This window comes from Pongo abelii, chromosome 3 (assembly GCF_028885655.2).
Source record: "Pongo abelii isolate AG06213 chromosome 3, NHGRI_mPonAbe1-v2.0_pri, whole genome shotgun sequence".
Lineage (NCBI taxonomy): Eukaryota > Metazoa > Chordata > Mammalia > Primates > Hominidae > Pongo > Pongo abelii.
Window position 1 is genome coordinate 88,042,442 of NC_071988.2, and position 25,486 is coordinate 88,067,927.

Below are 25,486 nucleotides of genomic sequence, written 5' to 3' on the forward strand. Positions count from 1 at the left end.
TATGTATGTATGTATGTATCCAATATTTCCCTCCACAAACTTGAACTCAACTTCAGTAGCATATTACAGGATTGTATCAGTCCAATAAACTTAACTGAAAACGCTCAGTACTGTACAAAGAGTATTGAGTGATTACATTTTTAAAGTCTCAAAATATGTAGAAATATATATGTCAAAGTTATATCAAAATTATGTCAATCTTATCAGCATTTCATTTATATTGAGTTTACAGAAAAACTTACAAGGCACCCGGTTTTCTCTGAAGATATATATCACATGAGCAATGACCATAATATACCTACGTTTAACCTATTTTACTACATTAACATTGCTTTGACCAGCTGATTTGTAAGCTATCAATAAGAGTTATATTGGAGGAATTTAACACATTTAATAGAGATGATACATTAGTAAATGTCTGGTATTCATATTTTTAAACATTTAAATATGGCATAAAACTTTCAGCATCTTACACTGAAACCCTTTTGTTCTTGCCTGTGTAAAGGGGCATAAATTTAGGATGGAATAAATTTAGAAAAATCTATAATCATTTAATCTGTGTGGCAACAGGCGGGATAAAATTAGTTCTTTCAGAAAGGTAGTTATACTATTTTATAACACTGGGAGTTCCAAGCCTTCTTGGATATTATGCGAATGTGAAAGAAATATACTTTCAGAATGCATAAGTAAATACTTTGCTACAGACGTTATCTGAAGATTTAGAAAACAGTCACATATATTTTATAAACATGTGCCCTCAGCGTAAAGCATGTTTAATTCAAATGATTGCTAGTGCTACATTTTTCAATGGCATCGTGTCTGTCTCTAAATTCATTAAAATGTTTGCTGTATGGCTGTAACTTTTAAATTGCTAAATAATGACATTAAAGTAAGACCTAATAGGATTTTTTTCAGAGTAGTTAAGCTCAGTTCTCTGCCACGGTAAAATCTATGACAAAACACAATGAAAGGAGCAAGAGATGGGAGATGAGCAGATTAGACTGAAGAACCAGTTCTTTCCTGAAATGGTGCAACAAAGCAGGTGCCTAAGTCTTTGCCGTTCTGCCTGTGAAATGGGCAGCCCATTTGTCTCTGTTCACTTTAAAGCTATTTTTTCAGATGCATGACTGATTGCAAAGTTTTAAAATTTTTGTAGGAAGGCAGATTCTCTCCTGATGTTATTGTTAGCATAATATATCAATGTAAGGATTTTTTAAAGTGGCTTTTGAAGAATTTCGTCTTTGTCTCTGAAGGTAAAATGAATGTGACCAGATCACACCAGATCTAAATTTCATGAAATTTTGGGGAAGAAGGAACATCAATTCACAAGAATGACTAAAACGTTTTATTAACTTTTTCCTTCAATTTAAGCTGCAGTAAATTATTTGAAGAAATAAGTGTATTTAGCTATCTTAACTTTGCAAAACAGAAATTCAGTTGCATTTAGAATGCTAAAAAGTATTCAAAATGATGTTTGCTTACTTGCAAATGCAAGTTTTTATACTTTTAAACTATAACGCAATAATTAGACTTTTATTATGGCAGAAGGCATTGTTTTTCACGGTGTTGTGAGTCACCACAATATATAACCAAAGGACCAGTTGACATTTCTGACATGAATGAATCATCCTGTACTCTAATATGCACAAAAACTATTTTCAAATGCTTTATGAATGAAAAAGAAGCCTAAAGAATTGAAGTTTCTACAGTTATATTCCAATCATATTTCAGTAGACACAAAATTTTTTCCAAATATGACAGTAAAACCAGTGTCTCCCCTAAAGTGAGCTCCATACACATTTATTTGGCCTCTTTGTGATTACATTGCGATAAATGAGTGTTATGCAGGTTCCAGTATAGTTTTCCACTGCTCCATCTGCTGGATATGTCTACATCTCCTGCACCAAAGTGGTAACCTCTGAAAAGTAACATGAACTAATTCAGCAGGTGGCTTCAAAAGGCTCAAGCACGTGCTTGGAAACTTACTATGACTTCTAAATTTTTGTTTCACTAAAAACTTCCTACTTCACCGTAAGAAAAAAAATAATAATAATGAACCTATAACTATTACTAAAATAGTATGGCACGGAAAATACGTTTCCCAGTAGGTGATACGTTACAAACAAGAAGGCACTGGGCAATTCATTGCAGGTTTGCACACCGCTCCGATCTTACTGATTTTGGCATTTATCTAAGAGGTTTCAGAGTCGTTCACCTAATCTAGAAATGGAAATCGTATGCATAAAAGTTTTAAAGAGATTTTTAAGCGTGTCTGTTATTAAGCACATAAATATCACAAAAGGAAATCATGCCTCTCCAAACACGATTTACCAAGGATCTGGGAGCCCTTAGCATTTTCCCCCGCAGCGTCTTTGCAGGCAGCTCCCGAGTCGCGCTCTCCGACGAGGCAGCCCCACTTTTCCTCCTTCTCCCAGTCACAGAGGGGACAACGTGCAGCTGCCGCCACCGGCCAGGCCGCTGTCACCGCTGCCGCCGCCGCCGCTGCTTCAAAACCATAGCTGCTACTGCAAAGAAAGGGTTACTCCTCTCTTGGAGTCGTGGCTGCAAACTTCACCTGCTTTTCATGTACCTTCTCCTGCAAACTTGTACGTCCTTCCGTGCAGAAGGAGCAAGGAAAACCATTACCAGCATCACAGGGAACATCATAATGAAGGACACCCCCGGAAGGTAAGACCTGCGAGTTATTCCGAAATACGATCTTAATCCAGATGGGAACCACCGCTGCCAGCACATCCTCCCCCCCACCCTCCTCTCGGTTCCCATCAGCGACCGGAGCCCACGCTGCCAGGGAGGGCGGCTGCAGCAGCCGCTGGCATGTGCGAGGTGGAGGTAAAGTTTGACAAATGATGACCACTCTGGGAAGGGGAAGAATCTAGGCAGCCAAAAATCCGCGCGGGGTGTGCTAGGGAAGAAGGCGCGCGGGGAAGCGCCACGTACCTTGCTGGGGTGCCAGGCGTGGAGGCTGAGGAGAGAGTCGGTGGAGGTGGCGGGGCGAGAGTCCAGCCCTGGCCGCGGGCTCCCTCCCGGGGCGAGCGGAGCCGCCGCCGCCGTGCCGGGGCGCAGGGCCAAACGGCCGCCGCCTCGCCAAAGGTGCTGGCAACGCCACTCTCTTGGCCCGGGGAAGTTGGGCAGCCTCCGCCGCGGCCTCGGCACCCGGCGAGAGCAACACTTTTAGTTTGGACTTTCCAGTTCCAGTCCAGGCAAATCCACACTCACGCACACACACACACACGCGCGCGCGCGGACAGCCTCTCAGAGGCGCGCGAGCCGGCCCCGGTGGCTCTCTGGTCGCGTCTTGCTCTCTCTCTTGTTCTTATTGGCGCGGAGGTTATTGTTTTATTTATTTATTTCCTCCTCCCGGCTCCATCCCCGCTCCCCGCGCCTCCTTCTCCGGCTTCCCCTCCCCCTGCCCCTCCCCCTGCCCCTCCCCCTGCCCCTCCCCCTGCCTCTCCTCCTCCTCCTCCTCCTCCTCCCTGGTCTGCGGGACCGGCCGCGGCGGTAGCTCCAGCTGCAGCGTGGAGGGGCTGAGCGGCGCGACCCGGCCGGGGCGCACCGGGTGGGGGCGCTCCGGGCGGGGGCGCGGGGCCGGGCGGGCGGGGGCGCGGGGCCGGGCGGGCGGGGGCGCGGGGCCGGGCGGGCGGGGGCGCGGGGCCGGGCGGGCGGGGGCGCCCGGCTGCCTCCTTGGCTGAGGTGAGGGAATGTGGGGGAGGCGAGGGGAGGACGCTGCCGCCTGCCGCACTGTGCTGTGCCGGGGGCACCCAGCCGGGTGCTGCCGGGGAGAAGCGGGGCGAACCCCGCGCCGCAGCCGAGGAACTGCGCGAGGGGCGGCTGGCTCGGCGCGCCCGGACCCGGCTCCCTCTTCCGCCGGCCAGGCGAGAAGGCTCAGTCGCCTCCTAGCCACCGCCACCCCGCTTCTTTTCCTGCTCTCCCCGGGGGCTCCCCACAGCCCCTCGGGGACGCTCGGACGCGCGCCGCCACCGTTTATCCACGGAAGACAGGGGTTTGCATTTGTGAATGGTGGTTTCAGCGCTACGCGGTTAGGCTGCCTCCACTTTCCAGCCGCCGCTGCCCCGACTCTCGGGAAAGGTGCAGCCACCGTCGGGTGGGGCGGGCTCAGGCCTCCGGGGCAATGAAGTGGGAGTCTGCGGACCACGGCCCCCGGCGCGAGTTGGGGTTCCTACGTGACACTCCAGACCCACCTACAAGAGCCAGGGCGGCAGTGGCTCTGCTGCTACCATTCTCCCCCAAAATGAGCTCTAAAAGGGCAATTGACCGCTGTTGCCACGGTCTTTCAGTCACGGCCTACCGGGCTCCCAAACCTGCGGGAGACGCGACCTGAAAGCCGGCCGCCCTCCCCCACCCCAGTTACCCAAAGGCCGAGCTGGAAAGAGCCCGGGGCAGAGACCCGGAGACCGGTGGGCGGCTCTCGGCTGCCTGCCCCGCTTCCCAGCGGCTTCTCCAACGCCAACCCTTCCAGGCTTCCCGTTAGGTAAACCTGTTTTGGCTTTTTTTTTTTTTTTTTTTTTTTTTTTTTTGTCCTTTGGTTTGCTATTTATTTATTTTTAGGAATTCATGATTTCAGTCACGAAAGGGGGAAAGCTTAAAAGGAAGTAAGTCTACAATATCTGCATAAATACAGCCAGTTAACTAAGCAGCATCACAGAGGCTGCAATGTAAATCTCACACCTTGGATTTGGAGGCAGGTTGGTTTCCTCAGCGTTTTGCCCGCCGAAGTCCTCACAGCCTTGGACTGCATTGTACAAGGTGTGTAGATACAGGAAGAGGGTGACACTGGAGTGCTTGCCCTGATCCGTCACAGTATGCTTATGTATGTAAACGGTGCTTTCCTTTCTATCCAAACCTTCCAATTTCCCTGAAATTTATTCATTAGATATGCATTTCTTAGTCTTCTGGATCTTTTCTCAGAAATCCACCGTTAGGGGTACAAATACTACTTAAGGAGCCGGTTTTACATACTTTACATTTTCCTCGACATCCCGAGTAAGCCCCCCAGAGGTCAGACGGGGAACAGGTGAGGTCAGAAAATGGGAGAAGGTGGAAAAAAAAATGTTTATCTTTTAGGTGGAAAAACAATGTTTATCTTTTCAGCATGTTCTAGTTCTCTTGCCCCAGCATAATAATGTGTACTTGCCATTTTCAAAGAAGGGAAACAGGAAATGCCCATTTCTGGACCTGTAACTACTCCCGTACTCATGAAACACCGGCTTATTACTGAGAAAAACGGCCACCCATAATTCAATTTAAGACCTTTATTGAATGGAGGAATCTAGAGATAATACCCAAAAGGCAGTAAAGTGCCTTACTGGTCAGCTGAGTGGCGGACTTGAAGATGTGCCCATCTCTGATGACATCTGTGCCAGTGAGATAGTAAGAGTTTCACTCAAAATCTGAAAGAACCACGTGCACTTTTAAAGCCAAAGCTTTGGAAGCACATGTATTTCTCCAGAATTATTGTCCCCTGCTCCAGAGGTAGGCAGCCTCTAACATAGGGAAGTACCTATCTGATAATGATAGCTTCGATTGTGTTTTACATAGAACGTTTTCTGTATACACACACACATATACACGCACACACACACATATATGTGAATCTAACACACATACACACATATGCATGCACACATATATACATATGTATCTAACACACATACATACATACACACATATACAGGCACACACACATATATACATATGTATCTAACATATATACGTACACGTATATATATACACACACACATACACACACGTATTCCCCACCCCACCACCATAGTTTGAACAACTCTTAAAACAGCATACTTTTTCTAATTTTCTCTTAGGGAATGCAACTGTTCTCCTTGTCCCTCCTCCCCATTTCCCCACAGACTTGCACCGAATATGCTTCTCTTCTCCAGTGTCCAGAGGTAGCAGTGTTCACTGAGTTTTGCAATCCACATTATGATGGCTGTATTCACTCTTACTAGAGAAACACACATTTGATGCTGGGAATGATACTGACTCTAGATGCAGCAAACATCATTGTCACAGTTATTAGATGGAGAAAAGATGAAACCAGGAATTGATTTCATCATCATAGTAAAGAACTGAATATTGTATAATGTCTATTTTCTGGAAACATCATCTGTTTCAATGATTGTGTTTATGTTTGTACCCACAGCCTAAGGCCTGATTTATAGAAATTTAAAAATATGTGTAGGATGAATTAAAATTACGAATACATAAACAGGGTGGATAGCCTATTTCTTTGTTAAGGTCACTGAATCAGAAGGAAAATGATATTAAACATAGGTAGTAAGGGATAACTTAATGTTTTCAGAGGTTATTGTCAGAAATACCAAAAATATACTATCTTTATGTAGAATATAAAAATGTATAACTGCATTGAATTGATTAAATTTATTTAAAAATATGATTTAATTTCTTACTAAAGGGATGGAAAATAAAAGGACATAGAAAGGTTCTGCAGGGGACAGAGGGATGAAAGTTGTGACTGTAAGGGAAGGAAGCTGCAATGGTGGTAGAAGAGGGGCACGATAAGAAAATAAGAAACACGGAGAGAAAGAAAAGTATGAGAATCCCTTGATTTCTGGCCGAGAACATCAGCAGTCATCAGAAAATCCCTCTTAAACCCTGCTTAATATCCTGCATTTGTGAAAATTTGCCTAAACAGTTAAGTTGCTTGTGTTACCACTGATAGAGCTACGTCATACAGGAGAGTGAAACCAAACCAATAATTCTCACTTCCACAGTCAAGAACTTCACTTTTCCCACTTTTTCATAAAAGGCACACTGAGTCATGAATGTATATGGTACAATAATTTTAGTTCAATTTTTTAAAATTTATGAATGCATGTTGGCAAGTCACATAACTCCATCTTGTCCAGAGTCCCTACTTGTAATTTGCAACCGGTGACCTATTTATTTGTGTTTGCGTGTACATATGTATGTGTATGCAGACGTATTATCAACATCTAACCGAAGGCACTGCAGTGTGTACATCTAGGTTACACATACGGAAACTGAAGCTCAAAAATAAAAATAAAAAATCTGTATTATTTGTCCCTGCTGGTAAAAAATATGTAAGCATTGCAATTTTGAATACCTAGGGTTACTACTAAACCATTTGCATGTTAGAAAATGACTACCAAAAAAAAAAAATCATTTAAAAAGGTGTTCTTGGCTGGGCACGGTGGCTCAAGCCTGTAATCCCAGCACTTTGGGAGGCTGAGGAGGGCGAATCACGAGATCAGGAGATTGAGATCATTCTGGCTAACACGGTGAAACCCCGTCTCTACTAAAAATACAAAAAAAATTAGCTGGTCCTGGTGGCCGGCGCCTGTAGTCCCAGTTACTCGGGTTGCAGTGAGCCGAGATCACGTCACTGCAGTCCAGCCTGGGAGACAGAGTGAGACCGTCTCAAAAACAAACAAACAAAAAACAAAACAAAAAAAAGATGTTCTTGATCTGTAATGTGTTTCGTCTCTTGCTTCTCCAAATTCTTCAGCATTTATCATTATGGTGAATCTAAAAAAAAAATCACTAACATAATATTCTCATTTTTGATACATATTTGCACTTTATAAAACATAGATTTTCTAACTCTCCTATGTTCACTTTGCTTGTTAGAGTATACCTTCCACCACCATCCCCATCTCAGCTTTTTTTTTTTCCTACATCTGACATATCCAGTATGTACATTCAGGACATTGGAACAAAGACAGGAAGACTTTAGACAAGCTCTTCAATTATATCTGAAGTCAGGGAGAAAGACGGGCAGTAGATTAGCTGTTAGGGAATTTAAGGTTGTAGAAATTCTGGGCAGTGAAAAAGTTAATTTGCCAGAGGGACAGCACCATTTTCCTTTATCTGTGTGAAGACAAATAGAATCTGTGTGCCAAGTATGACTGTCACCAATCTCTTCCTTCCTATCCCACAAAAGGGCCTCATTTGATTCTTTCTTATTTTCTTCCTTCCAATGCAGGATCCTTGCAAATCCTGTTCCCTGTGCTAAGACCGCACCAATTTCCTCCACTATTCAGCTAAGGTAACTCTTATTCATCTCCAAGCTCCAGGTAAAGGCATATCCTAAGATAACAAACACTTCCGTGATTGGTTCTGGGACCCTATATTCGTTTTCATGACACTTACAGTTTTCCAATAGATTATACCAGACTACTTGTAATTCCATAGGTCTGAGATATTGTATTTAATGGGTATATTTTCTCCAGCACTGGAATATTTCCATGAGGGGATTTTTGATTGTATCTTCAGCATTCAGGGCAGTGCCTGACACAGAGTAGTTGTCAAAAGTACATACTTGTTAAATGAATATAGGAAGGAAAAATCAATACATTTCAGGCAGGCTGTATTCTGGATAGTGGAATGCTAGACAATTGGGATATGGTAGCGTAAAAAAAAAAGATAAACTACTTAATTTTATCCAAGTTGATTCTTTCTTCACCATTATTATGAAAACCCTTGGTGTTTTTTGAAGATCTATGGTCTATGAAGCTACTGTCAAGGTAAGAAGAGAGACTTTGTGCTGTATAAATTGCAACTTGTTTTTTGATAGCTGCATTTAAAAATTGGATTAGTGTGAACGTTATAGTTAGGAATATTTTGGCATTAAACATGAGTGAAAACCTTAAGTTTAAATCATTTGAGATAGCCTTGATTTTACAATTCAGGGAGTTAGTGGTATCATTTTCACTGAGGATACTACAAAAGTCCTGTACTCTCAAATGCGGTTTACACACTGATAAATTCATGAATATTCAAACATAAAATGAGGGATCTATATACTTTGAAACGTTAGTTAATTTTTATTTTCTCTTTTTGATATGGAGTTCCTCACATGCATTTTAAATAATATATTTATCAAAATATTGTTTAAACATTATTTCTCCCTTATATGTGGTGATATTTTATTTAGCAAAAAATAAAGCCAATTTCAAAATGTTCTCCTTCGTTGATAGAGGGATCAAACATGCTAACATTAATCATGCCAAGAGCTAACCAATGTCTTTGTAAAAGGTGAAGTTTCTCAGAGCTTTTGAGATAACCTTTCAAAAAATTACTTTTAATATTTGTTTCTACTACAATAATTTTAAGACTAATATTTTGAAAGCTGTGAAGGAGAGATGAATAGAGAAATCAAACTCGATAAAGAATTGAAATCTCACAAGTGCATCCCTGTTACCCAGAGCCCAACATAGGGTTCTCAGCTTGTAATTTAAGTACATTTTAATCTATCTTATAAAAGAACAAACACCAGGAGTTTGAGGGTGGGAAGAAGGGGAAAGAAAGAAAATAACATGTTATTTTATGCTGTATTCTATTGTCTTAGTCCACTCAGACTACTATAATAACAAGATGCTGTAGATTGGGTAAGAAAATTATTTGTTACCATTCTAGAGGCTAAGAAGTCCAAGATCAAGACACCAGCAGATTCAGTGCCCAGGGAGGACCTGTTCCTCCTAGACAGCACCTTTGTACTGCGTCCTGACAGGGTAGAGGGAGGAAACAAGCTCCCTCAGGCCCCTTTTTAATGGCACCAATCCCTTTTAGGAGGACTCTGCCCTCATGACCTAATCATCTCAAGACTGCATTGGGGATTAGGTTTCAACTTATGAATTTGGGGCTGGGGGGACACAAACATTCAGATCATAGCATCTATGAGCCAAACAAACACGGAAATTTTCCAGGGCCAGGGCAAGGGTGAAGTTAGTAAAGCACTCTCAGGCAGAAACTTTAAGTGAGTTGAAGGAGAGGTAGCGCCAATAATTGAGTTGGGTAATATTTACATGCAATATTTTCTAAATTGTGGCAAAATATTCATAACATACATGTTACTGTTTTATCCATTTTAAAGTCTACAGTTCAGTGGCATTAAGTAATTCACGTTATTGCGCAACTATTACCACCATCCATCTCTAGACATTTTCATCTTCCCAAACTGAAACTCTGCATAGTTTAAACAATTTGCCCCCATTCATTCCTTCTTCTAGCCCCCAACCCCCACTATTCCACTGTATCTATGAATTTAACTACCCTAGGAAACTCATTTAAGTATAATCATATGGTATTTGTCATTTTGTGACTATCTTGTTTTCACATAGTAAAATGTCTTCAAGGTTCATCCATACTGTAGCATATATTAGAATTTCCTTTTTTTCCCCTAAGGCTGAATAATGTTTCCTTGGATGTATATACCACATTTTGTTTATCCATTTACCCACTGATGGACACTTGGATGGATTCCACATTTTGGCTATTGTGAATAATGCTGCTATGAACTTGAGTGTACAAATATTTGTTCAAGTCCCTGCTTTCAGTTTTTTTGGGTATAAACTCAAAGTGGAGTTGCTGGATCATACGGTAATTCTGTTTAATTTTTGAGGAAGCACCATACTGTTTTCTATAGAGGCTGTACTGCTTAGTGGCCCTGCTTTGCCACTAGCAGGGCACAAGAGTTCCAGTTTCTCTACATTCTCAGTGTCATTTGTTATTTTCTGTTTGATTTTAACCATTCTAATGGGTATGAAGTGGTATCTCATTGTGGTTTTAATTTGTGTTTCTCTAATAATAGTACGGTTGAGCATCCTTTCATGTCCTTATTGGCCATTTGGATAATATCCTCTTTGGAGAAATGTCTGTTCAATTTCTTGGCCCATATTTTAATTGGGTTGTTTGTTTTTTTTTGTTTGTTTGCTTTTGAGATGGAGGAGTTTTTAAATATATTCTGGATATTAACCCTTTATCAGATATATGAGTTTCAAATATTTTCTCACATTTCGTGGTTGCTGTTTCACTTTATTATTAGAGTTCTTTGATGCACAAAAGTTTTTATTTTGATGTCATTCAATTTATCTATTTTTAATGCAATACATTTTTAAAAACAAGAATTAATTCAAAAACCGTGATGAACAAAACATCCAAATTTTAAATACAGATGGATCAGTATTACTGATTTTGTCTTTGCCTCAGGCTCCAATATGGCTAAGCACAGCAATGCTGTATGCATTTTCTACACTATGCATCATGAAACATAAGAAGTCCTGTGGATTCTAACACTTCTAGTATCACAAGTAGATAAATCATATAAAAAGATTCTAGAGATGTTCTGTGTTGTGCAATGAATAGCACCTGATTAATGTAAGGTCACAATTCTCTTTGTTTGCATTTTCTGTATTTTCAGGAGAGGATAAAAGGCAAAATTCAGGTCTACACTTGCAGCTTGCTTTTCTGAATAAATATGATTATTCTTGTTAGAAAGAAAATGGTCTCATCTCTTGATGAGAATTATAACTGGAAATGGTGCCCCAGGAGAGTTGCCTAAGGGTGGGGGTAGGTAGGCTGCAAAGTCAGTGAAAACCTATCTTCTGTATATTGTTGTGCCTAAAGCTTTTACTAACCCAAAGAAATCATGTTTTTATGTTATATAGGGAAATCACAAATCAAGAAGTCTGTAAATGTTCTAAAAGCTCACAGAAAGTTTCGTATATTAATAGATTTAACACATCATTTAAATTTTCCAAATGTCAGCATATGGCACTCTAAAGATTCCTTCTATCTTAATCACTAGTGACTTTATGTAGATTTACCTTGCTGAACAGAGCCCAGGCATTTCACATTGTTCTACAACTGTGTACCTCTACTTTTGTCAAATGTAAACAGGAAGCTAGATGAATGTTCTTTATAGTGTTTCCTATTGTCAACACTGAGACCTTCTTTCTTAAATTGTTGGTTCAATGTTTGACTTTGTTTTGAAGCATGTATTTAAGAAAATATTTAAAAATCATGAAGTTCATGCTCTTAACATCCTTAGAAATCAGTCCTCAAGGCCCATTGCACCGCTTGTCAATCTAGGGGACATTGCCATGTGACAACAAAGATGCACCATGAAAGTTGCTTGTAAACTGCTTTTGAATTGAAGCAGTTTACTTTTTCAGTAAATGAGAACAGAGGATTTTTTTTTAATAAAATGAGATTCGATTTTTTACAGCTATCTGAGTCTTTTTAACTGCTTTCTTTAAACATGCATAGTAAAACTTTCATGTGAATTTCATTAAGCTTCAAGGTCATTCAGGAGAAAATGATAAGCATATCAATGACAGAAGTGTTTTGCATGTAATGCAGGTGTTTGCCTATCAAATGGATTCATTAAGACAGAAGATCATTTATTCATTTTCTGTTATTACTATTATAATATTTAGAAAGAAATCTTAATATGCCATATATTCTCTCACTGTTTTTCGTAAGAGCATATCTACCATACAATAAATAAATGCCTTCATATCACTATTGTTATTTTTAATTTCAGTGAATTAGAAACAAAATAGTCTATAATTCCTTCAACTGATTTTAATTACATCTGAATGTCCAGGATTTTTCCATTAATATGGAGATATATATATATATATAAAATTGAAGGTTGGACTTTATATTGGAAAGATATTTTTACAAGTATATTAAAATTGTAGAAATTCACAATCTTCCCTTATTGTGTTTTTATAATATATATTCGAAATTTTAATTGAAACTAATGTTCACAGTGAAGAAAAACATTTGAAAAGTAAAATATTCTTAAAAGTTTTTTTTATTAAATTCATCCACTTGTTAGTCCAAGAATTTAAGTTTTTACTTGATTATTTTTATATGCTCATCTCATGAAAAAGTATCTTTTAACAACACTTAATTATATGTATTAATATACTGTAATATTGATTAAAATTCTGTTCTACAGACGTCAATATATTGACTTTTTAAATACTTGAGAATTTCAGATATTATTTACTGGTATAATTTACTAGAGTTTCATGGTGATCATGAAAAGAGAAGACTTTCTTTGAGTAAATAAATAATTATAGTTCCAATAAATTTGTAGTATGCTGTCCACACTGTATTGTTTACAATCTATTTGTTAGTTGGAATGCCTTGCTGATGGTGGGTGTGACTATCTGTGCAATTCTGAAGATGCATGGCTAGCAGAAAAAATGTCTACATTGAAGAAAACAAAATCACTTTGTCAGAATACTGAATAATTACAAAAATTACATTTTGCATTGAAGTAATTTGATGTGATATTTTTCCAAAACAAAAGGGTAGCTACAGTAGTGTCTGGATTAGCTAGAATTCTCCAGAATAGCTGTGTATAATTAATTAAATTTTTGATTAAGAGTTAATTGGCACAGCTATTGTTTCAATTGTTCATTAATTTTCTGTAAGTGTACAGTAGTTTCTCCCTTAGTAAATAAAGGATAGTAAACATTCTTAGCAAGATGATTTCTAGTCGAATTTGTTCATTATTTAAGCATAAATTGTTCTTGTACTGTGTCATGAAATGCTTTGAACATTGTAAATACAAAGATGAATACATCTTAACTTCCTAACTGTTGGTATCACACATTTGGAAACCCATCAGAGATGTTGAGGATGACTGTGCTACATACAGTAGCCAAAACAGGCATTATCAACTTTTAAAAAATCATTGACAATCTCATAGGTAAAAAGGATATTTATTATAATTTAATATTAATATATTTTATTAGTGTTAGCTTGTTCATTTTTCATCATTTTAAGTTCATTTGTGGTGCTCATATTGTGAGCTGTCATTTCATATCCATTGCTCATTTTTTGGTTATACTGTTAGTTTCTTCCTAGTAATATGTGAAAGCTTTTTATATATTAGACTTGGATTATGGTGACTTCTTTGCCTTGCGTGTTTGTTATTAAAAACCTAGTCAAACTTATCGTTGTTTTCTTTTCTGGCCTTTGAATATTGTATTACACATAGAGAACTTTTCTTTGTCCTAACATTTTATATTATTTTCCCAAAATTCCTGTCACCTTTTGTAAGATTCATTTCTTTTATATTCAAATATTTAGTTTTTATGGTACAAGGTGGCATTGAGGATCAAACTTATTTTTTTCCCCTGGAATTTTCCCACTGGTTTGAAGTGTCCCTTAAATTATCTTATGAATTTTGCCTGCTTCTGGATTTCTGGTTGGTTAAATTGATCTGACTTTCTATACACATCCTATTATTTCCTGATTTAGTTATTATTTTATCATTTTATCAACATTAAAATTTGCTTTACTACAAAAACAAATATTGCTTCTCTTCTAATCCCAATTCCAAGAAATTTGCTTCGTCTGAGCTGCTACAAGTAATGCATAACCATCTGAAATGAGGTCTGGAATATTATGGGGATCCCAAAAGAAAACTGGCTTGAGGCAGCTTCTCCTGACAGTTGGGCAAACATGTAAAGAACTGAATCAAAGATCAAGGTCAACACCTAGTAATTTGCAGATTCTTGGCAGGGTTTATACAGCAGAGACTTTCAAAAACCCACAGGGAAGATCAGTATTGGCCCCAGGTTAGCATGTTGAGCTTCTCCTATTATCAAGAAAATAAAAAATAGTGGAACCATGGGCAGATTACTGTATCACTTGAGACTGAAGATGTACAGAGGGCACATACAGAGCCCCTTTCATCAGTTGTCCCAAACATGGATTGATGTCTTACCTACTTCACATCATTCTTTATTACCTTTGTGACTGCTGACCCTCAATGTAAACACAAATCCACACCTAAGCCCCCATGCCTTGAGAAAAAAAGAAAATTGCTGCATATTTAAAAGGCCGTGTGTCAGTTTCCTATGGCTTCTGGAACAAATTACCATGAACTATATGATAAAACAACCCAATGTTATCCTTTTATGGTTCTAAAACTTAGAAGTCTGAAATGGCTCTTAGAGGGCTAAAACCAAGAAGAGAGCAGAGCTACACTTCCAGAGCCTCTAGGGTAGAATCTGTTTCCTTGCTATTTCCAACTTCTTGATGCCACCTGCGTTTTTTGACTCATGACATCTTCCTCCATTTTCAAAACCAGCCATGGAGCACCCACTAGTCTCTCTTTCTCTTTCTGTCTCTCCCTCTCTCCCTTCCACCCCAACCTCTTTGCTTCTGTTCTCACACCACCTTCTCTCCCTATGCTTCTATTTTCACATCACCATCCCTGACTAACTCTTCCTGCATCCTTCCTATAAGGAACTTTACTAATCATCAGGCATACTCAGATGACCCAGGATCTTGAACTTAATCATATATGCAAAGTCTCTTTTGCATGTAAGGCAACATTCACAGGTTCCTGGGATTAGGATGTGGATATCTTTGGGGGACATTACTCAACCTACCATAGATAGGCCAACAAAAGAATTTCAGTCACAAGATGCAAAACGAAATATAGCTCATAGAGGAATGAGGTGAAAACTTCAATAAAAATAGGAGTAATTGAGGAAACAGGAGCAGTAGAAATGTACACACACACACACACACTAACACAAACATAGACTTTTTTTTTTAATTAAACAACTAAGTAGAATATTTGGAAGGAAAGAAAATCACATATATTGAAAAGAGAATTATAAACAGAAAATGGAAACTATAAGCAATTGTCAAATGGAAAAGGCAAGAAATAAAAATAGTAATATCAGAAATTAAGAATTCCTTCAATAAAATATCAGTGATGTCAAAAATAGTTAATAGTAATCATTCAAACTAACAAAGAAAGATGGTAAAAGAAGGTAAAAAAATGACCTGAACAGCCAAGAGCTGGGGGACAATATCAATGGTCTAATATACCATAAGTATAGTTCCAGAAGGAGTAGAAAGAGAGAATGGGACAGAAGAAATGTTTGAAGAGAAAATAGCTGAAAATTTTTGGAAAGCAGTGAAAGATGTCAAATCACAGATTCATAATACTCAAAGAAGATAAATACCCCCACTGTCCCACACACATATGTATTCACACCCAGATACACCAAAAGTAAACAGTAAATTTCGAATGCACTCAAAGAAAAGAGACAAAGAGGACTACAGGAGAACAAAGAGAACTAAGCATTCTCAATAGTCTCATTAGTGGTTATGAGTGACTATGCACCCATCAGAAACCCAATGCTGAAAGAAAGAATACAGAGACAAAAAGAGGACAAACTGATGATTCAGCTTATGTTAAGTTCAAAAGCAGGTAGAACTAATCTATGTTGATAGAAGTAGAAGTGTGATGTCTTTCAGGGTATTGATTTATAGCAAGCACAGGGAACTCTCAGGGGTACTGGAAGTATTTTTCTGTCCTTATTTTGTACTTGAATTTGCCCACTTTTTTTTTGTAAATTTGGATGACTTTTTCTTCTTTTAGTTTTATATATTTTGTATGTTAGTCTTTTACAAAATTATGTATTGAAATATAGTCTTCAACTTATTCTTGTAACTCTTTTAAACTTTTTTCAATGTATAGTGATTCTTAATATTAAGAAAGCTCTGTTTATCATATTACATTTTTTCACCTTAAACTTAAGATGTATAAAATAAGTAAATTGTGTAAATAAGATATGACTGAATTAAAATTGAATAAATGTAAAAGGGAAAAAAGCCTAGGAAATATCAAGATCTCAATATAAATAAAAACAAGAAAAATTAATACACACTTTAAATTCTAATTATAATCTAAATAGTCTGTTTCAAATTGACACAGTAAGCTGTTGAGTTTGTGTTGAAGAGTAAATATCTAGTATTAACAATGTAATTTATGCAAATAGAAGACTGTTGAGCAGAGATATGCCTTACCATATGTGAAAAAAATACAAACCCCAGTAATCATGTCACTATGCTGTTGGCATAGACTTAGCCAAAGGTGAGTGGAGAGAACAGAGTTTAGAAATAGATTTCAGAATCAATAAATTTCAATATGTGAAAAAGAAGGTATTGCAATTAGGCAGGAAAATATTGGCTAATTTAATACTTGTGGCTGGCACAAGTGACTATTTGTTTGAAAGAAATTTATATAAAAGCCTACTCTACATCATATGAAAACATATTGCAGGTAAATTAAGCATTTCAATATAAAACGAAATCACAGAAATGTTGGGAAATTTTAGGAGACCAAACAAATAAACTAGAGATTAGGGAATCTCTTAAAACATGTTAGGAAGGCCTGGCACCGTGGCTTACACCTGTAATCCCAGCACTTTGAGAGGCCCAGGCGGGCGGATCACGAGGTCAGGAGATCAAGACTATCCTGGCTAACATGGTGAAACCCCGTCTCTACTAAAAATACAAAAAATTAGCTGGGCATGGTGGCAGGTGCCTGTAGTCCCAGCTACTCAGGAGGCTGAGGCAGAAGAATGGTGTGAACCCGGGAGGCGGAGCTTGCAGTGAGCTGAGATCATGTCACTGCACTCTAGCCTGGTTCCAGAGCAAGGCTCCGTCTCAAAAAAAAAAAAAAAAAAAAAAAGGAAAATTGTTGGCTATAATGAAACTATCAAAATTTTGTTCTATTAAACATAAAATTATAGGCAAGACACATTATAAGTATAGTCAAAGGAAAACTATAGATTGGGAAAGTATTTACAATGCACATACTTGACATATGTACAATATTTATATTATCTCTCATATTCATTAGTGCTACCTTATTTCATGACATGATTTCAGTGGATATAAATTACATTGTGTTTTATGTCACCCCTAGAGACTGTAATGTGAATAGAAGCAGGGTTAGGCTCACAGGAGTTGTTCACTACCACAACCCTACTGCAAAGAGTTCCTACATGTCCATATGAGAAAGAAAGCCTTATAGAAAAGTTTGCAGAGGGTCTTTGACAGATCACATATGGAAGAGACAACCAAATACACACTAAACACAAAAATATTGTGGGACTCATTAGTAGACATTTTTTAATTGTATTAAAAGAATAACAGGGTAACTCTGTACAGGTTACCAAAAATAAAATAATAATCAGAACTGGCACCAATAGGTACAAAGGGTGAACGCACACATGTGTACATAACTGGTGAAAGATGATTTCGTAGAGCTTTTTTTGGAATATAATATGGCAATTTTATTTGATATTTATATCATATATATATGTTTATATCACAAACAAAGACTTCTGTAGCACAAGAAGAAGATTCCAGGAAATCTACAGGTTTATTTGCATTTATTTATTGGTATGGTAAAAATCTAGGACAGGGGTCACTAACACTAATGCTACAATACAATTTTATGAGGATAAATCTAGAAATGAGCTAAAGCACTAGTAAGTAGGGAAGCTGTTGACACAATTATGGAACATTCATCCCACGGAAATGTGAAGTCTTTGCAAGGATGAGTTAAACGTTTATGAGTTGTCTTGAGAATATTTTATCATACAATTCTAAGTGAGAAAATCAAATTGCAGTAATGTATATATAATATAAGCTCAATTTAATACACAGAGAAGGGAAATACTTTTGTAGAAATTTTCACTTGAGTGTATGAACAAAGAGAGAATTTGGGTTAATGGAAAGAGCAAGGAGACACCACAAAAAAAGGAGATGATAAAAAAATGCTATATTAAAAATGCCAAGACAAAAAGCAAACTCATTAAAGATAAAATAAAAAACAGTATGTGTATATATGCATATATTTATTTCTCTCTTACGAAAAGGTTATTGCTGGTTATGTCTACTAATTGAAAATTTCAAGTGATTTTGACTTTCCTCTTACATTTTGCTATATTGTTTGAAGTATTTATAAAAAGCATGAATTACTTATATAATCAGAAAGAAACAAGGAAACATTTTTATTTAAAAAAGGAAATGTGTAATCCATGTGTAATATGTAAATTTGTATGACTCAGAATAAGTTAATCATTGTAATAGCCTACTTCTATTATTTGTCACATCAGAGAGCTTCATGCATTGGTAATTCCCTATCTACAACTATCTAGCTGTCCTTCTATCTCTGAGACATTCCGGGCTTTGCTTATTATGAGGGTAAACAGGTCCTATCACAGCAATTTCCCAGGACATACCTTGAAGCCACTGCGCACTTGATTACCAGATACTGGGCCACATAGAATAAATGGTGCTGCTCTGCAATCTTCTGCTTCTAGTTTGTGATGCTTTCTTTCTTTGGTTTCATTGAATGCAGTTGCTCTGCCAGTACTGACCTCCCCTAGTAACCCCAGTCTTGTTCTCTTTCATGTAGTGAACAAGTCATTATTCTTTAAGTAATATTGTGCAATAGGATATTCTGCAATAATGGGAATGTTTACCTGTGCTGGCAATGTGGTGGGGACTGGCCACATGGAGCTCTCGAGCAGTTGAAATGTGGCTAATGACACTGAGAAACTAACTCTTAAAATTTTATTCAAGTTTTATTTATTTAAATTTAAGTAGCAAAAATGTGGCCTGTGGCTATTATTGAGCAGTGCCACTTTAAAATAAAATTTTCAGTGCTATTGGGATAGTAATAGCATTTTTCACCTATGTCTCATCTTTGGCTCTCCCAGACACACAAGCCTTGCAGGTATGACTGCGCTGAGAGGTCACAGCCAGCTCGCATCAGGGGTCCCCAAGCCCCAGGCCATGGACTGGTACTGGCCCGTGGCCTGTTAGGAACTGGACCACATAGCAGGAAGTGAGCGGTGGTCAAGGGAGCACTACTGCCTGAGCTCCACCTTCTGTCAGATCAGCAGCGGCATTAGATAAGCACAAACCCTATTGTGAACTGCAAATGTGAGGGGTCTAGGCTGTGTGCTCCTTATGAGAATGTAATGCCTGGTGATATGAGGTGGAAGTTTCGTCCTGAAACTGTGCCCACCCCGCACCCCACCCCCATCCTTCCATGGAAAAATTGTCTTCTGTGAAACTGGTCCCTGGTGCCAAAAAAGCTTGGGACCATTGCTCTGGATTACTCTCAATTCTTCTTCGCTAGTGGTTATTTGTTTTGGGGGGTCCACATTATCTCCTCCAATCCAGAATCCACTGTGGAATCTCTACCATATAAAGAAGTTTGTTAATTTCCAAATTATCATATGGATTGAATATGAATTATTTTTCATAGATATTCTGAACCCCAACAACTTATGGGATATACTTGAGAACCTTTTTAATGTTGATATTTTGTCAATTATAATAACAAAATCCTAAACACGTTCTGAAAGAAGTTCATCTGCCAAAAGCGCACTAGAAAGTGTTGTTGTCCAATTCTTCCTCCAAGCCCATTAGAGCTTAATCTCTGAGCCAGGCAAAATTATACACATGCAACCATCCCACAATTAAGGAGCCCTACATTTACATTTAGATGAGGGAAATTTAAATGTTTTCTTCTTCTGCACTCACCACAAAGAAGAGCACCAGCATAGGCGCTGCAGCCCTTGTCTAAAGTTCATTTTCTCTGTCCCTATTCTGTCACCTCCCAGGAGGAGAACAAATCTCATATGCAGAGTCAGAATTTACTCATGAATTTACAGCATCACAAATTCAGAGTGTCATTCAATTTCCCTTGCTCTACTCCAGGACACTTGACGGCTACTTCTTTTAGATTCTGGAAACACAAGTTGTCCACCCCTTTCTGAGCAACACGTAGGCGCTGCATATAGCACAGAGGTTCAGTGTAAGAACACTGGAGACAGACTGACTGCTATCGAGACCGGGTTTCTCCATATCCTAGTTGTGTGTACTTGAGCAAATGTTGAACATCTGTCTCCCTGCCCTCATCTTTAAATGGGGAATAATAATCATATGTGGATTCCATAGGATGGTTGAAAGGATGAAATAAACTAATACCTAGTCATCCTTTGATATTTATGGGGGATTGGTTCCAGGACGCCCCTGCAGATATCAAAATCCATGGATGCTCAAGTCCCCTATGTGAAATGGCACAGTTTTTACTTATAACCTACATACATTCTCCCGTGTACTTTAAATAATCTCTTGATTACCTATAATACCTAATTCAACATAAATGCTATGTAAATTGTTGTCATATGTATATTTTATTTATATTAATTATTATAGTATAGTTACTTTTTTTTTCTAATATTTAAAATCTGAGGTTGGTTGAATCTACAGGTGTGGAACAAATGTGTATGAAAGGCCAACTGCATAAAGCATTTATAACAATGCCTGGCAATACTACTGGCACTACTATGTGAAGTGTCTCATCATTTGCTCTCCACCTGCCAAAGTTGGCTGCCCTTTTAACCTTCAAGAAGGAAGCCATATTAACAAGGAATTTTCCTTCTATGGGCAAGTTACACATACAGGCAACCCTGGGATATATTGCAGATTTGGTTCCAGGCCACAGAAATAAAGCCAATAAGGCAATAAAGTGAGTTACACAGATATATCTTTTTTCTTTCTCAGTGCACATAAAAGTTATTTTTACACTACGCTGGAGTCTATTAATTCAATAGCACTATGTCTAAAAAATTTACATACCTTAATTAAAATATATTTTATTGCTGAAAAATGCTAAGTATCTTCTGAGCCTTCAGCAAGTTATAATCCTTATGCTAGTGGAGGGTCTTGCCTCAATGTGGATGGCTGCTGACTGGTTAGGGTGGCGATGGTTCCTCAAGGTTGGGGTGTCTGGCAATTTCTTAAAACAAGACAACAATGAGATTTGCCACATTGATTGACTCTTCCTTTCATGAAAGATTTCTCTGTAGCATCTCATGCCATTTGATAGCATTTTACCCAAAGTAGAACTTTCAAAACCTGTCTCAAACCTTGACACTGCTTTATCAACTAAGTGTATGTAATATTCTAAATCATTTGTTGTCATTTCAAAGTGTTCATAGCATCTTCACCACTGGTGGATTCTATCTCAAAGAAGCCACTTTCTTTGCTCTTCCACAAGGAAAATCACCTCATTCTCTTCAAGTTTTATTATGAAATTGCAGGAATTCATTCACACCTTCAGGCTTCACTTCTAATTCTAGTTATCTTGCTATTTTGGCCAAATCTGAAATTAATGCCTGCACTGATGTCATGAACCCCTGAAAGTCATCTATGAGCATTAGAATAAACTTTTTCCAATCTCCAGTTAATGGTAATATTTTGACCTCCTCTCATGAATCACTTATGTTCTTAAGGGCATCTAGACTGGTGAATCCTTTCCTGGTTTTCAACTGACTTCTCCCAGATCCATCAGAGGAATCACTATCTGTGGCAGCTACAGCCTTCTGAAATGTATTTCTTAAATAATAAGAATCAAGACTTGAAATTGCTCTTTTATCCATGGGCTACAGAATGGTTGTTGCGTTAGCAGGCATGAAAACAATGCTTATCTCTTTTTACCTCTCCATCAGAGCTCTTGGGTGACTAGGTACACTGTCAATGAGCAGTAATATTTTGAAAAGAACTTATTATTTTAAGCAGTAGGTCTTGAAAGTGGTCTTAAAATATCCAGTAAACCATGCTATTAACAGATGTGCTGTCATCCAGGCTTTGTTCTTCCGTTTATTGAGCACAGACGGGGTAGATTTACCATAATTCTTTAGAGCCCTAGGATTTTTAGAATTGTAAGTGAGCATTGGCTTCAACTTAAAGTCACCAGCTATCTTAGCCTCTAACAAGAGAGTCAGCCTGTCTTCTGAAAGTTTTCAGCCAGGCCTTGCTCTCTGTAGCTATGAAAGTTCTAGATGGTATCTTCTTCCAATAGAAGGCTGTTTGATCTACACTGAAAATCTGTTGTTTAGTGTAGTCACATTCACAATGATCTTACCTATGATTTTCTGGATAATTTGCTGCAGTTTCTACCTCAGCACTTGCTGTTTAACCTTGCACTTTTATGTTATAGAGATAGCTTCTTTCTTTAAACCCCATGAACCAAACTCTGCTGGCTTCCAATTTTGTCCTCTGCAGCCTCTTCACCTCTCTCAGCCTTCATAAAATTGAAGAGTGTTAAGACCTTGCTCTGGATCAGGCTTTGGCTTAAGGGAATGTTGTGCCTGGTTAGAACTTCTATTCAGATCTTTAAAACTTTCTCCATATCAGCAATAAGGCTGTTTCACTTTCCTATTACTCATGTGTTCATTGAAATAGCACTTTTAATTTCCTTCAAGAACTTTTTCTTTGCATTCACATCTTGGATAACTGGCACAAGAAGCCTAGCTTTTGCCCTATCTCAGCTTTCAACATGCGTTACTCACTAAGCTTAATAATTTCTAGCTTTTCATTTAAAGTGAGAGATGTGTGACTCTTCCTTTCACTTCAATACTTACAGTCCATTTTAGGGTTATTTATTGGGCTAATTTCAATATTGTTGTATTTCAAGGAATAAACAGGCCTGAGGAGAGGGAGAGCCAGGGAACAGCCAGTTGATGGAGCAGTCAGAACACACAAAACATTTATCAATTGCGTTCACTGTCTTATATGGTCACAGTTCTTGGTACCCCAAAATAATTACAATAGTAACATCAAATATCATTGATCACAGGTAATCACAACAGATATAATAATAATGAAAACTTTTGAAATATTGTGAGAATTACCAAAATGTAACAAAGAGACCAAAAGTGAGCACATGTTATAAGGAAAATGGCGCTGATACATTTGTTCAAGGAAAAGTTGCCACAAACCTTCAATTTTTGAAAAATGCAGTATCTGTAAAGTGCAATGAAAGTATGCTATATTCCAGGGATACTTACGTCTTTCATCTTTGGCTGGAAAACACCTCTAAATACTCACACAACATCTTCCCAAGGTAAATCACTGGGGTGTAACTTTTATAAATAAGATGTGATATTACTATTATGTCTGCCATTTGAGATGGAGAATAGTAATGCTGAAAATATACTTTAATTCAGAGTAAGTTTTCAGTTTTTAATGATGAGCTTAGCACCGCAGTTTTCACAAATGCTATATTGATAAATGAATGATCATAAATTATTAGTATAGCACCGAAATTGTTTTGTAGAATCAAACAAATTCAGGGACAGGGGTGTGGAAACCATAATTTGTGACCCTTTTTATGTTCATGTTAAATTATTTTAAAATTCTTTTGCCATGAAAATTTCTGTCTTGACTCTTGTGATTGTCCTTATAAATTGGAATGTAAAATATGGCTAACAGGTACATGTAATAGTGTTGCTAATGAATAATTGATGCCTTAATAGTCTTTGAAAATCTCATTACCTGATTGTTGCTAAGAATTTTCTGGTAAGGGCTGCCTACAAAACGGAGGAAAGGGAAATTCCTCTGACTTTTTACCAATGATAGAACCCTAGAGGTGACATGGTTGAAGAGGGAGGCAAGACCTGATTTTGGATTTAAAATCTGAAAGGCAGATGTTTATTCAACTGATCTAACAAGCTATAGGGTCAATAGAGAAGTAAAATAAGAAAATGAATGAGGATTGTCAGAAGACATGGGAAAGCAAAGAAGAAGCCTATTATGAGTAATTCCAAAGCAATTTTATGACCCATGAATTGTTCTTTTTCTGTGCCAGCACACTTATTTCCAGACTTTAAATATGTTATCAAGTTTGACTTATCTGTACTCCCTCATCCCTCAACTTACTTCTGGACCAGATCTTGGTTTATTTGGTGTGCAGGTGTCCCATAGCAGGAAATATGACTGAGATGAGTTTATACTTAGGAGATAAAACACCCAGCTGTAGATCTGCTGCTAAAGAGGTTAGCATAAGGAGAGGGGCTGGAACTTAGACTTTCTGAAACAAAGACTTGGATGATTCATTATAAAGCTGTCTGTCTCTCGAATTTCTCTTGGGTGGATGGTGATAATAGACAAGTCCAGTATGGTATTTTTGGTTTGGAATGAAGACTTTGGGTAAAGATGCTATAGGAACATTCTTCTTTTAGTGAGTGGTATATAGCAATTCAGCAGGTTGGGAGGTTAGCACCTTACTTATCATTACTTACTTACTTATCATTACCATGCTTACCTACCCTTCCAACAAATGGCTCACACACTTCTCTGGCAACCCATCTTAAGTGTCTTGTAATATACAGGCTCATTAGGATAGAAGTACCTTAATTAAGAACCTAAAGGAATTGACATGAATTGGGATACCTGGGATACCTAAAATGAAATGATGATACTGAATTATCCACACAGTGAAATAGCTGAAAAAAAAAATAGAACCAAGGTGTTCAGGGATGAAGAGGGTCCAGCATAAACCGGGGTTGTCTCCAGGATATGGGACTTTCCTGTTTTAAGACTGGGAAAACCCTGGGCAAACTAGGACAACTTGTTCACCTTAGTCAAGCATCTAATGGTAGACTATTATCAAAATGATTGCCATGACTAAGATGGTTTCATGGACCTACAATAATAAATGATCTGAAGTAGAGTCAAATGAGGGAATCCTCCAGAGACATCCAAGAAATGGAGTCTTGCTCTTTCAGTTTTCCAGACAGCTTCATCTAAGCATATGTAGTACACATTGTATCTGGATTTCTAATATTTAGACATTCCTATAAGCCTGACTGAGTATTTGAAAATCTACTTCCAGAGAACTGAATAGAAGAAATGAAAAAGTTTGATGTAAACCATAATCTGGGCTTCTAAGGTAGGAATTCCTTTATGATAGCCTAATATAGGATGTGCCTGTTGGTAATAGAATTGTTTTCTAATATCTTGGAAAGATGTT

The 25,486-nt window shown here is 38.1% G+C and overlaps 1 long non-coding RNA gene across 6 annotated transcripts in view; it reads left to right on the forward strand.

Annotated features, from left to right (window-relative positions):
* The first annotated feature begins 4,699 nt into the window (after window positions 1–4,699).
* LOC134761277 (uncharacterized) overlaps window positions 4,700–25,486 on the forward strand; it is a 137,405-nt gene continuing 116,618 nt past the window's right edge. For 5 of the 6 annotated variants that reach the window (XR_010139707.1, XR_010139708.1, XR_010139705.1 and 2 more), the window contains exons 1-2: window positions 4,700–4,849; window positions 8,021–8,083. This is a non-coding gene — a long non-coding RNA (uncharacterized LOC134761277). Of the gene's footprint in view, window positions 4,850–8,020; window positions 8,112–25,486 lie in introns of all 6 variants that reach the window. The other variant, XR_010139706.1, reaches the window with a different exon arrangement.